This window comes from Ahaetulla prasina, chromosome 7 (assembly GCF_028640845.1).
Source record: "Ahaetulla prasina isolate Xishuangbanna chromosome 7, ASM2864084v1, whole genome shotgun sequence".
In the NCBI taxonomy this organism is placed as follows: Eukaryota; Metazoa; Chordata; class Lepidosauria; order Squamata; family Colubridae; genus Ahaetulla; species Ahaetulla prasina.
The window spans coordinates 13,955,063-13,969,898 of NC_080545.1; the positions used below are offsets into that span (position 1 = coordinate 13,955,063).

General features: G+C 40.6%; 1 long non-coding RNA gene across 3 annotated transcripts in view; it reads right to left on the reverse strand.

Annotated features, from left to right (window-relative positions):
* Positions 1 to 1,642: 1,642 nt before the first annotated feature.
* The window catches only part of LOC131202100 (uncharacterized), a 186,695-nt gene continuing 173,501 nt past the window's right edge, over positions 1,643 to 14,836 (reverse strand). For all 3 annotated transcript variants that reach the window (XR_009156056.1, XR_009156057.1, XR_009156055.1), the window contains 2 exons: positions 4,844 to 4,964; positions 1,643 to 4,310 (listed from right to left, as the gene is read on the reverse strand). This is a non-coding gene — a long non-coding RNA (uncharacterized LOC131202100). The remainder of the gene's footprint in view (positions 4,311 to 4,843; positions 4,965 to 14,836) is intronic.

The following is a 14,836-nucleotide window of genomic DNA, read 5'->3' on the forward strand; positions in this document are numbered from 1 at the left end:
AAAAAAAACCCTCTGATGATCACACGGCTCAGCTGTGCGTGGGAGGGGCCAGGGATTTTTGCTACCAATTCTCCGAACCACTCACCGCCATCACCACCGGATTAAGTGGTTTGGTCGGAACCGGGAGCATTTCACCCCTATGGTGTATAGGTCTGCACCTTTCTGTAGGCAATGAACCTGGAGAGCTGCTGGTGGTGCTGAGAACAGGTTGGCGGGACACCATTGTTCTGACCTAGGCTTCCCCAGCAGCACTAAGCCGAGTCGTCTCAATAAACCTCTTTTATTTAATTTACAGTGAATTCCTCTCCAGCAAAGTCTTTCCTCTCCCCCAGTCTTTCAAGATAGTTCACAATTACCAACCTTTATCAGGCTTGGAGAGAGGCCAGTCCGATGTCTTTCAGATGCAGCAATATTTGGCAAGAATGCAGGAATGAACTAATTGTTTCCTGCAAACACCCCTCCCCTTTCGCTCTTTTATTCCCTAAGGCTGGGGCCTTTCATTGTCCGCCTGTGGCCTTACTCCCAAGTCGACCCTTGTTCTTTAGCTGTTCCCTTCGTCTGGTGACTCTGGGCATGCGCATACTGGGAACAGGCTCCAGCTGTTCGTCTGCCTCACTGAAGTCTGACTCCGAAGGCAGCCGATACCTGTCCTACTGCACTGGCCCCCTCTTTGCCTCCGACGCAGAGCCATCGTCAGAGCCTTCCCCAGACTCCAGGACTGGTTCATGTTCCTCCCCAACCTCCTCACTGTCCGAATCTGCTGCCAGATCCACTGGCAGGCCACAACAACCATTCAGAAGACTTGCTCCTCCCCCTTTCACAAATAAAATGCATTCAAGTAGGCATTCAAACATGACAATATGAATCGGATCAAAATATTTGTGCTGGTTACTGTTGGGCAATACTAAGGCTAGAAGGCCTTTCCCCAGTGTACTGAAAAGTATTGATAGGTTTGTACTCGGGGAGAGCGCTTTTTACAGGCAATTTTCTCACAAGACTCAAAGTGCCTTTCGACTCTTAATGCATCGTAACACAAAGGCTGAGATTTCTACTCTTAAGTTCAGTACTTCGAAAAACCTTCCTCCTCCCGCTGCTATTTTTCCCAAGAGCCTCCAGGGCTGTTTCTGTTTGCTGTCGGAATATTTCCAAGTAGGGGTGACTGTGTGTGGGTCGGAAAAAGTCCAGAGGGCAATTACAACCGCAAGCTTCACTCTTTCTTTGTGTTTGTTGCCAATAAAATCATGGCTACCATCTTGAGTTTTTAGGGCAGGGGTCTCCAACCTTGGCAACTTTAAGACTTGTGGACTTCAGCTCCCAGAATCCCTCAGCCAGCAAAGCTGTCTGAGGAATTCTGGGCGTTGAAGTCCACAAGTCTTAAAGTTGCCAAGGTTGGAGACCCGTTTTAGGGGACACGCACATACACACACATACACAGACACCTGTGCTCCTGTAGAAAGATGTTATGGGCTGCATCTACTTGGACTCACCTGTTCATCTCTAATAAAAACAGAAATCTTTCTGTGTTGTGTCAGTTTTTCCCCCCCTACTATCCTAGATCTGAATGTAAGTCAATTAGCAGCCCTGGGGGAAAAAGACAACCACGACAATTTAATTCAGTTCTAATGACACTTTAAGACCAATACTTGAAAACACAAAACCTTTTATTTCAGCTTCGAGATCATGAAGAGGCTTTCTAGAAACATGCCTCGACTGGCAAATTCTGTAGGATTTATTGATACAAAGGCTTTGACAGAGGGAATAATTCAATACTCACATACACATACATGGTCCTGAAATAGTGAAAACTTGGAGAGGGTATCTGAACAAGACGAAAAGTCGCAATTCTCTGAAGGGGAGAACGGCCTTTTCTGCTAGGAAATTCTCAGCTTATTTGGTTTATTTTGAATAAAGCGGGAATTTGAATGTCACATGAAACCTACGTAGGCTTGTACTCTGAAGCGTTCAGAGAGGCTGCAAAGCTGTTCCCTCAAGGAAGGCAGTAGGTTGTATAGTTAACTCCTGATTGGGGCAAAATTACTACCCTGAAACCACACAACCTACTACCTCACCCTGCTAGAAAGCTGGGTGAAGCTTCAGCTGACCTTGATCCTTAATGCTGGATCTGATTCCTCCTTGGTGAGGAGATCGTGTCTTGAGAAACTTGGAGACACTTTCACTCACATTATTTGGTAATGTCCCGTCATGCTCCCTTCCTGATTTCAAGTTACAATAGATACCCTGTTTCCCTGAAAATAAGACCCAAGCGGAAAATAAGCCCTAGCATAATTTTTCAGGATGCTCGTAATATAAGCCCTACCCCCCAAAATAAGCCCCAATTAAGATTGTCAGCCAGATGGATGCATTTAGTACGGTATTTTCCCCAAAATAAGACCCAACCGGAAAATAAGCCCTAGCATGGTTTTTCAGGATGCTTGTAATAAAAGCCCTACCCTAAAAGTAACCCTCAATTAAGATCGTCAACCAGATGAATGCATTTAGTACCTTATTTCTGTCAAAATAAGACCTAACTGGAAAATAAGCCATAATGCGTCTTTTGGAGCAAAAATTAATATAAGACCCAGTCTTATTTTGGGGAAAACATGGTATTATAGTTGAAAAAGAATAAAGAAAATTGTGGATGGACGTAAATGTGATGTTGAATTATATACCTAAAAGAGGAAAACTGGCATTTTATGAAGAACTCGTGCTATTAAATCTGGAGCTTGGGAAAGAATTGTTTTACCCAGATAAAGAAAAATGTATCTTCCTGAAGTAAGGAGTAAATTTAAAAGATGGGTTCTTTATAGGTTTTTGAAATGTTTTTATATTCCAAAACTGAAAAGGGGCACAGATGGTTTCATATGGTCTAGTTTTAATGATAAGGCTTAAATTAATATATTGACATGACATGTATCTCATTTTTCCCCTTAATTTCTTTTTTTTCTTTTTCCCATTATGTTCAGTTTATTTTAAACATTGCAAAATATTGTAGTTTCTTACTGTATGATCACTGAAGGACTATTCTTTTGGTTAGTTACACATTATTAATAAAATTTAAAAAGATTTAAAAAGATTAGGATGTGAGATCATTGGGAAAACCAGGAATTGGATAAGCTGAAAAAGTTTAAACGAATTATAAAGAAAGCAACAATATTAGCACCTTTTAAGAACCTCCTCATCTTAAAGCTCTCGATCACCACCTCACTGTGAAGAATTACCTCACAGCCTCTTTTTTCTCCTCCTCCATGAATTCAAAAGTTAACTGTAATGGGAATGTTTCCTGATCTGCAATCTGTCACCCAGGAGCATTGACTAGGAATAATTCTAGTCAACATCAATTTCGGGATAGCCATTCCATTGCTTTTAGACTGATACTTGCATCCACTTTGAAAGGTTTAAAGCTTTAGTACGCAAAGAAAAATATTTTTTGGCCTTTTTGAATTCTGCAAGAGTTATTCCTTTTCTTTTAGAAAAAAAATCCACAATTCAGTCCATTGTTAAGATAAATTGATCAATCTGGACCCAAGGAGAGTTCATTCTGTGTATAACACAAACAAAAAGACATTATTGGGGATTGGGGTATCTGTGGGGTGTGTGGGTGTGTATCAGTGGTGGGTTTCAATTTTTTTTACTACCGGTTCTGTGGGTGTGGCTTGGTGGACGTGGCATGGCTTGATGGGCGTGGCTTGGGCATGGCAGGGAAAGGATACTGTAAAATCTCCATTCCCTCCCCACTCAGGGGGAAAGTTACTGCAAAATCCCCATTTCCTCTCGATCAGCTGTGACTTGGGAGGCAGAGAATAGATGGGGGCGGGGCCAGTCAGAATTTTTACTACCGGTTCTCCGAACTACTCAAAATTTCCGCTACCGGTTCTCCAGAACTGGTCAGAACCTGCTGAAACCCACCTCTGGTGTGTACGTGCGCTGTGGCAGGTGGAAAGAGATGGGGGTTTCATGAGGTGGGTGCAGCCACCATCTTAACATCAGTGGGTTTATTGTAAGAAACAAGACTATTGGATTGTAACGTTGCTTGAATTTCTAATATTTCTAATATGCCACTGTATTTTCTAAGCTTTTACTCAAAAAACTTCATGCACAAAAAAAATAACAAAGCGCGGTTTCTAGAAAAGTGGGACGATGCCTCCTGCGTTGCTATCACAGCCACTTCAGGAAAGACAGTAGATTGTATAGTTATCTGACAGTCAGGGTCTAACCCTAAAACTATACAACCTACTACCTCACCCCAAAGGACAGTCTATAAATTCCAGGCCGTCACTGTTCATCCATTCGCAGCATTACCTCCTTGGCATCTGTAAGACAAAAACACAAACTTTCCACAGTAGCGAAGAATTGTTTGCAGGCGTTGCGCCCTAATCACCCCAGAACTGTCTGGACCCTGACTCTTTGCATTTCAAACCTTCAACTTTAATTTATTCTCTTGTTAAAAGAAACTTTAATCTTGAAAACTGAAATATTATAATGAGCAAGAAAAAGGGATGTGAATAATTCTTGGGCCCACAGAAGACGGATTCCAATCTTAAAAAGCAGATACTAGCACAAGTATCTGATAGAAGCCACAGCAATGTGAGTTGTTTGTAAAAAATAATAAAGGTGGGATGTAAATAAATACGTAAATGTGTTGTTTTTTAATGTTATCAGGCTTCTGTAGGACACCAAACCTTGCACTTGTTTAGATTCCGAGTGTAAGTTTGCATTTGATATATTTTTCTGCTAAGAAATTACAATGGGCACTGTAAAGTTGAGTTATTCCAACCCTATCTAGCAATGCTTTCTGTTCTCTGATCCAACCAGTATTTGCTCTAATGACCCATATTTTAAGAACCTGAGTTTGGTGAAGCATCTCTTGTTCTGATGTATCTTGGCAATGCTCTTGTGAAGAAACGGAGGAGATTCTTGGTCTACCTTCTTCCTAATACACGCCATCTTGGAATCCGAAATTTCAACTGCAAAGAAAAAAATATGAAAAATATGAAAGTTGATTTCCTGGTAAAGAACTTTCAGAAGTTTTTACTTAGAGGGCTTAAGAACTACTCGGGCTAACAGACTCTAACTTCTGTTAGAGACATCAACTCCCCCCCTCCATCTGTTGGTTTATTTTTATTTCTCACAAAGGTCCATCTCTCCTCCTCTCCTTCCTCTTCTCTACTTCCCCTTCCTATTCCCCACTCACTTCTTCCCCCTTTTCTAACCTTCTCTCCTACTTTTTTCCCCTTCCTTTCTTTCTCTCCTTTTCTCTTTCTTCTGTTCCTCTCTCCCCTTCTCTCCTCCTATCTTATCCTCTACTCCTCTTTCCATTCTCTCTCCCTTGTTGTTTTTATTTTCAGTTCAATATTTTCCTTATTGGTATCCGAGCAGTCCCGGTTTTCTATTCATATATACTTTCTTTTCAATTTCTTTTCCATTTAACTAGTTTCATATATATCATCATAATTGTACATTTATGTAATAACATTTTTCCTTCACCCCCACTTCCCTCTTTTCCACTTATGTAGGTGTCATCTGAGTTTCTATCTTCTCTCTCATTTACTTTTACTCTATCTAGTTTATTAATCTATCACCTTTTATTCGAGATTTCTAAAATGTCAAAAAGAGATGGAGCTAATCTAATTTGGGGCGGGGGGGATAATATTTCATAAAATGGGCCCCAGAGCTGAGAAGGCATGTCTCCTGGGGGCCACCAAATGCTGGTGGTACCTCTGTAAAATCTAACGGGGCAGGCTGATGTAACTGGGGAGAGGTAGTCCCTCAGATACACCAGGTTTTATTTACTGAGAAGTAAGATCCCCTGACATTTCATGGCAAATTCAGAGCTGACAATCACTCTTCAGGCTCCATATGGCACAGATTAGGAATATTTGGTGTAACAGACCAATCCCAGCTGTATAGATGATACACACGTCTGTCACAATTATCAGAAATAAGGAAGAACCATTTGCGTGGCGTTACATAAGGCAGAACTATGTATTATCAAAAACATCGCTCTGATGCTGAAAATGTACAGCTTGGTGTTAATTTCTCTCTTCCCACTCAATAACAATTTAATTTAATTGTAACGCAGGCAACTTTTTGGCAGATGGGATCCACAGTGATTGAAACTGTTTATTTAGCTGCCAAGAACCTAAATGGCAGGTGATGACCCAAATCCATCTCCATCTTTTTTGGATTATTATTTTTTTTTGAAGAGAAAATTAGAGATATATCAAGCTTATGAGAGTTTGAATCAGGGGTGAAATCCAGCAGGTTCTGGAGAACCGGTAGCAGAAATTTTGAGTAGTTCGGAGAACCGGCAAATACCACCTCTGGCTGGCTCCAGAGTGGGGTGGGAATGGAGATTCTGCAATATCCTTCTCCCAGTGGTGGGGAGGGAATGGAGATTTTACAGTATCCTTCCCCTGCCATGCCCACCAAGCCAAACCACACCCACCAAGCCACACCCACAGAACCGGTAGTAAAAAAATTTGGATTTCACCACTGGGTTGAATGCACCCATTGTAGGTGGCATTCCAACAAAACCTGGTGAAAAATATATACTATTGCTGTTCACGGTTTTGGGGAATTTGATCTACCGCAGGGGTGTCAAACTTGGGGCCTGTGGGCCGGATGCGTCATGTGCTGACCATGCCCACTACTGGTTTAGTGAAGGTGAAAAAAGTCGTGATATGTCACGTGACGCCGCCGTGACGATGCGAGTTTGACACCCCTGATCTACTGCCTCAAAAAGGTTCATCTCTATCTCAGAGTAGTACGTTTGAAACATCAAATGTGGGAAGACAAGATGAGATTTCCTATCCTTTAGCTACTGCTTCCATGACACGCCTTCACTTACAACTTCATATTTTTTTCATCTGTCGGTCTCAATCTATTTCAGCTTCTTTTTAAGTTCAGTTTCTGAGCCAGGGATTGCCCTCAACAGGACTTTACAAAAGTCTCTTCCTTTTATGCGCGCAGGCATGGCACATATTAAAAAGGAACAGGCTTTGATCTTACACGCATGGCTGCCATCTTGAATTTTTCAACCCCCAAGGACACCCTGTTTTCTGTTCAACAGCTTCTGAAGAATTTAAACAATAACTGTAATTAAACTGAGTCATTAGTGTCCTGCATTTTATTCTGGAAGGAGACGGTTGAGTGCCAATGGGCACTGAAGTCGTAGGAGATTCACACGGCTACTGAGAAAAGCAAATTTTAACCTCAGCTTCTCTGCTTAGAAAAACCAGGATTTGATTGCTTCTTAAGCAAGTCCAACCTTTATCATATATATTAACTGCAAACTTGTGTTTAATCCTATTTGTTCCTCGGTTGAAACATTTTGCTCAAGGTTAAAAATTTCATCAGTTTTGAAACTCCTTGTAAATTTATTGCGACTGGTTAAGGTCTTGCTTAATAAATCTGACAACACCTACAGAGCCAAAGTAAGACCTATTCCCCAGTAAAAACTTAGCTCATCTCCTAAACCATCCCGTCCATAACTTTTAAAGGATGGAAATCATATTCATACATACATATGCAGCGTGTCTTACTACTTCTACTTATTTCTTCTAATTATGTGAAAAACTAAACAAAATAAATCCTTTTTTTATTTTAAACACATTAAAACGAAAGACAAAACATACAACATTTATACAGGTATCACTGTTTATCAGCTATTCAAGACAGTCCTTTCCTATTATTTATACATATTTTAATTCTATCTTAATTCTACTTTTATTTATCTACCGTTCTTTATTTCATCTACATTTTACCTTGTTGCTCAATTTTCTTATCTTACCTAGTTTCTAACCATTCATACCCTTTGCACCAGACCTTATAATATTCTGTATCTTCTTTCTCTTTGATTTCTTTTGTAAGTTTGTCCATCTCGGAACATTCTAGTATTTTTTAAAATTAATTCTTCCTCTGTTGGTGGATTTTCCTTCTTCCAATTTTGTATGTTTTGTCTTTTATAATAATAATAATAGAGTTGGAAGGGACCTTGGAGGCCTTCTAGTCCAACCCCCTGCCCAGGCAGGAAACCCCACACCATCTCGGACAGATGGTTATCCAACATTTTCTTAAAAATTTCCAGTGTTGGAGCATTCACAACTTCTGCAGGCAAGTCGTTCCACTTATTAATTGTTCTAACAATTTTGTTAGATTTTGTTTTAAAACAATTTTGTTTTAATGTGTTTAAAATAAAAAACTTTAAACATAAAAAAATAAAATAAATCCTAACAGCTGCAGTCATTTTGTCTTAACATCCCTGCATGTACCAAATTTGAAACTGGGTGTTGGTTGTGGGTTATTAGCCAGATGTTTTATAACCCAATTTGGCATTTTTTTGCAGGATTTGGGTATGGCTAGTCTAGAGAAAAGAACTAGAAATGACATAATAGCAGTTTTCCAGTATTTTAGAGGCTGCCACAAAGAAGAGGGAGTCAAGTTTATTTTCCAAAGCACCTGAGGGTAGAACAAGAAACAATGGATGGAAACTAATCAAGGAGAGAAGCAATGTGGAATTGAGGCAAAACCTCGTAACAGAACAATTAACTAGTGGAAGAGCTTGCCTTCAGAAGTTGTGGGTGCTTCATCACTGGAGGGTTTTAAGAAGAGAATGGACAGCCGCTTGTCTGGAATGGTATATATGCTTGAACAGGGAGTTGGGACTAGATCAGGGGTCTCCAAACTTGGCAACTTTAAGACTTGTGGACTTCAACTCCCAGAATAGGAGACCCCCGGACTAGAAAACCTCCAAGGTTCCTTCCAGCTCAATTCTGAATCGGAAAAAAAAATGATTTTTTAAAAAAAATTATTTGGAGAATAAACTTTTATTTACATAATCAATACTTTGAGATTAACAATAATTAACAACTTACGGTTTCTGATTTCAGCGATTATTAATTTTCCCATTTCTTATTTTGCTTTCGTTTTTCTAACCATTTATACATTTTGTTCCACACTCTATAATAGTCCGAATCTTCTCTTTCCTTAATTTCCATTGTCATTTTATCCACTTCTGTGGATTATAAAATTTTTCTAATCACTATTTCCTCTGATGGTACGCTATTCTGTTTCCACCCTTGTGCAATGGTAATCCTTGCTGCCGTTAATATGTGTAATATTATATATTGCAAAGTTTTCTCTATTTTTGGCTCTATTATTCCTAATAGAAAGGGCTCCACTACTGCACTACTATTAATCTTCTCATCGTTCCCATCTCCTTCCACTTATGACTGTATAACTGCAACTGTTGCTTGTATCCTTATGATTTATATTGATAGTGATTGTTTCCTGATTGCTTATTTGTACCCTACAACTATCATTAAGTGTTGTATCATTAAGTGTTAAATTTGTACCCTATGACTATCAAGTGTTGTTAGTGTTGTACCTTGATGAAGGTATCTTTTATGTACACTAAGAGCATTTGCACCAACACAAATTCCTTGTGTGTCCACTCACACTTGGCCAATAAAAATTCTGTACTGTACTGTACTGTACTGTACTGTACTGTTCTGTTCTGTTCTGTTCTGTTCTGTTCTGTTCTATTCTATTCTATTCTATTCCAGTTTGAATTCTATCTTTTGTGATGTAATTTCCTCCAGCCTTAATTTTATACCAATTTTTTTAAATTTTATTTTGGGGCACATCCACCACATGTGGTAGTATCCACCTATTTTGCTCCCTCTTAGCAAACACTGTTTCTCAAACTTGGAAAGAGTTAGATTCTGCAAAACCAGACATTAGTAACTAGGTCAGTAGCGGAGTTTGGCATAGGGAGAGTAGACTTCCCCAATTGACAAAATGCTCACTTACACAACCACTCTCATAAATAGTGCAAGAGCAACCTAGCAACAGGTGTAAAGTTCTTATCCACATTTAGGAATGATCGCTCACTGCCCAGAGTCACTTGGTGAAATGGGCAGCCATACGAATTGATGAACGATCTTCAAGCATGTCGAGACTTCACTCTCAGTCAGTATGAGGACCCTAGCACCCCCATCCCCAAAGGACCCCAATTAGAGGAAACCTAACCTGGGTGATGCCAAATGTTTGGAAACTGACTACTTAAGAGGTTCAGCTCTACAAAGCATGGTATTCTGTCCTCCTTCGCCTCCGTCTGAGTGATGGCTTAATTAGCCGGCACTATCAGCTCTGGCAGCAAAATAGCGAGCGTCTGCCAAGTGTCTCTGTTATCTCCCTCGACGCCGATGAGTCACCCAGGAACAAACTTCAGCTCTTAGTTACTCAATTGATTTGCCTGCTACGAAGAGGCACAGCAGCTCTTGCTGCCTTTATATCCTGTGGGGTGTGGCTCCATGACTCAGCACTTCCTAGGCCTGCCCCACCCCTGCTTCTGTTGTTCCCTCCTCTCCTGCCTATGAAACCTAGGGTCCAACCAAGCCTGATTGCCATCAGCTAGGCCTGGAGGCGTGGCCTGGGGGGGGGAAGAGTCAGGGGATGGAGGCCTCGTTATCTCTTCCACCTGGCCTGCCTCTGGCTCCTGGAGCTGAGCCAGGGAAGCCGGTGCTCCCGAAGTAAGTCCTGATGGCCCTTCGACCTGACTTTCCAAGTCACTTTCTGGCAGGAGGCCCAGCTCATGGGGTGCAGACACAACACATGGATGAAGAATAAGAACATTTTTTAAGAATGGTGCCTTGTGGCTTTCAGGAGATTGCACTGCTCGATGGATTTACTGCAACGTGGGTGTTTCAATGCATTTAATTCCTGGAACAAAGCTTTTGGGTAGTGCAACCTTCATTAATGGAGCACAAGGAACTCTTCAAGATGTCAAGAAAGAAGCAGAAGGTTGCTACCATGGTGTTCCACAGCATGCTGTTCTCCAAGTCAATTATTCATAAAGCTTTTGCTGCAAGAACTCTAATTTGACACCAGTGAAGGAAACAAAAAATCTGTTACCACAACTGGCAAAAGAAAGCCTCTTTCTGACATTTTTTTTTCTTTACAAGCTGATCCCACACAATATCCTAAAAGTCAAGCTGGGCTTGAATCCAGGTGATTTCATGAATGCATTCACGTAGTTTTCTTGGAAACTGATTGCCATAATCTGGAATGTTTTGTTTGGGGAGGCTGGGGGGGGGGGGCTGTACAGCTCAGAAATTTCTGGTGGTCTCTCATCAAAAGTGCCAGCAAGATCCAACCCTGATCACTTCTGAGCCAAGACAATGCTGGCCAGGTGTTGGCATCTGCTGAGGTATTCAACTTCCTATTTGCTTTTTAAATATATTTACTCTGATCCAGTTAGTCTCGAATCCTCCCCAATTAGTTGTGACAGGTCTAGTTCTACTAGAGCAGAGGTGCAGAAACCATGGCCCTTTTATGACTTGTGGACTTCAACTCCCAGAATTCCTTAGCCAGCCATGGGCTTCAACTCCCAGAATTCCTAAGCCAGCCATGGACCTCAACTCCCTAAAATCCTTAGCCAGCCATGGACTTCAACCCCCAGAAATCTTTAACCAGCCATAGGCTTCAACTCCCAGAATTCCTTAGCCAGCCATGGACTTCAACTCCCAGAATTCCATAGCCAGCCATGGACCTCAACCCCCAGAAATCCTTAGCCAGCCATGGGCTTCAACCCCCAGAAATCCTTAGCTAGCTATGGACCTCAACCCCCAGAAATTCTTAGCCAGCCATGGACTTCAACCCCCAGAATTCCTTAGCCAGCCATGGACTTCAACTCCCAGAATTCCTTAGCCAGCCATGTTGGCTCAGGAACTCTGGGAGTTGAAGTCCACAAGTCATAAAAGGGCTTTGGTTCCCCCGCCCCTGCACTAGAGGAAGAGTAAGGGCAGGTGAGGGATGTGTATGTCTCATTACTCTTGGATCTGGAACTCCAATTATTTGCTGGCTAGGATTCTACTTCCAGAGCTGTGATCACAGCAAGAAATTGGCTCACAGCAATTCATCCGGTCCTGATGTGCCCACAGAAGACATACTCGGCTTAGTGCAGCCCACCTTTTTCCTCCTGTGATTCTTTCTAAAACAAGACTTCATAATTGAGCACATCAATTTATTGTCTCTTCAATCGGCCTTCTCAGATCACTTTTTAAGTCTTAAAAAAATTACATTTGAACCATCTGGGTCAGGGGTCTCCAACCTTGGTCCCTTTAAGACTTGTGGACTTCATCTCCCAGAGTTCCTCAGCCAGCTTTGCTGAGCTTTGCTGGCTCAGCAAAAAAGAAAAAAGAAAAAAAAAGCCAGCTTTGCTGGCTGAGGGACTCTGGGAGTTGAAGTCCACAAGTCTTAAAGGGACCAAGGTTGGAGACCCCTGATCTGGGTGGTTTGTTTTACTAATTGAGACTTTTACGTTGTAGTCAATCCTTTTAGTAGCTGGCAATCCTCCTAAATTTTAATCTCTTTCAAAAGAAAACAGAACAATAAACAAGTCTATAAAATAATTAGAAGAAGAAAAATTACTACCATTTAAAACTATTACTGAAACCGTTCATATCATAGAAGGCAAAGTGATTGAATATTTAATAATATGTCTATTTGTGGGAGTGATATTACGATACATTTATGGGTTACATTTTTTTATTTAGGCTGAGAGACTATGATGCTATATATTATTATTTGACTATTATGTATATCTTTCATATTTTTGTATCTTCTTTTTTTAAAATGAAAACTAGAGTTTATTTTATCCTATAACAATATCTGTATTGAAGAGAACTGGAAGTAATTTTCCCCCTATGTTATATTTTTTTTGGGGGGGGGGGAGCTTGTCATGTCTAAAATTTTCCTTACTGTTCCCCTCCCCCACTTTTCTCCTTGTGTCATAACTTTGTATTTTAATTTTATTTTTAAAACTTAATAAAATTCTTTTTAAAAAAGAAAGAAAATGTCATCAAACCTCAGCTGTCTTATGACAGGTAATGTCCATTTGTTTTCCATCCATCCATCCATGAAACACACATGTACACAATTACTTGCTGTCAGAGGTGGGCGGTTAATTCAGAGGTAAATTAACAACTGATCTGACCCAGCACCGAAAATATGAGTGTGCGCATTCTGCGCATGTGCTTTGCTCACATGCACACTTGCACACATGCGCAGGGCTTAAAAAACACAGCTAAATAAGATGGCATAACGCCAGGGCAGGTGGCCAGGTCACAACCGGCTGAATGCTTGGTGTTATATAAATAAATATAGCCTAAAAATTCAATCTCTGTGCCCGTCAATGTTTCATATGTGTATCAATATCTAATAACTTTTATATTTATTATTGAGGCTTACCATTTCAGGACATCTAGCTATGCCAGAAATACAAACACAGGTTTTGCTTCTTCTCTGCATGGTTTGGCAGTATTAATCACCTTTATGCTCTCTAACTCAGCTTCTTGCTTGGGGCGCAATGGCTTGGCCTTGCCTCCTTCCCGAATGTCTTTTGAAATCTGTCTATCCTACAATACTGGGTTTTTTTTAGAGGTCTCCCATATTTATTTATTTTATTTATTTATTTATTAAATTTTTATACCGCCCTTCTCCCGAAGGACTCAGGGCGGTGTACAGCCAAAATAAAAACAAAATATATACAATTTAAAACAACAATTAAAAAGAGCAAATTTTAAAGGCTGATTATTAAAATTTAGATTTAAAAGTTTAAAAATATTAAAAATACCTAATTAAAATTCAACACTAATTATGCCAGTCCCGTTTGTATAAGTACAAACGAGGGCTCAATCCTCTAAAATAAGCCCAGATGATATTTTCTCTCACCAAAAGAATTGTCAATAATTTGGCCTTGAGAGGTCTTTATTGGTCTGCAGAAAGCAAATAGTAATACTAATACTAATAACGATGATGACATACATTCTTGTTTTGCTTATTCCTAGCACTTATTTACCTTAGCAACCAATAAAGTGGATGTTTAATCCAATACTAAGTAAAGGTAAGAGTTCCCCTCACACATATGTGCTTGTCGTTCCCGACTCTAGGGGGCGGTGCTCATCTCCATTTCAAAGCCGAAGAGCCAGCGTTGTCCGAAGACGTCTCCGTGGTCATGTGGCCGGCATGACTCAACGCCAAAGGCGCACGGAATGCTGACCTTCCCACCAAAGGCAGTCCCTATTTTTCTACTTGCATTTTTTACCTGCTTTCGAACTGCTAGGTTGGCAGAAGCTGGGACAAATAACGGGAGCTCACCCCGTTACACGGCAGCACTAGGGATTCGAACTGCTGAAATATCGACCTTTCAATCGACAAGCTCAGTGTTTTAGCCACTGAGCCACCACGCCCCTTTAATCCAATGCTACTAGTAAGAGACAAATAAGTCAGGGAAATTTACTTTTTAAAAGCGTTATAAGTAAGCATGGACAAAGTAAGACTCAGATTTCGGATTTCCTGACAGTGATTAAGCAATTCCACAAGTGTTGCAGACCGCTGGGAATAAAGAAAGAAAGGAAAACATTTTCTGTAATAAAATTAAGACAAGATGTGAATTGAGACAATGCCCACAAGGGCCACTAGATGGCACACACCAGTCTCGCAAACAAAGAAGGAAGATTAATGCTTGGTCAGCATAAAAAGCCGTTTGAGATGTCAAATTTGTTTAAACTTACTCTTTCTCTCACATGCCCATAACATTTGGACACATAAAAGAGCAACGGATATAATTTCTCATCAAAAAACCTCTCTGGCTGTAAATGTGTGACTGAATATAACAGTATGAATATGTGGGATGCTAGTAATGTATTTATTTATATCCCACCTTTATTTTTGTAAATAACTCAGGACAGCGACTCTACCAAATACGCTTTCCTTCTCTTATTTTCTCCATAACAACAACCCTGTGAGGTGGGCTGGGCTGAAAGTGACCCCC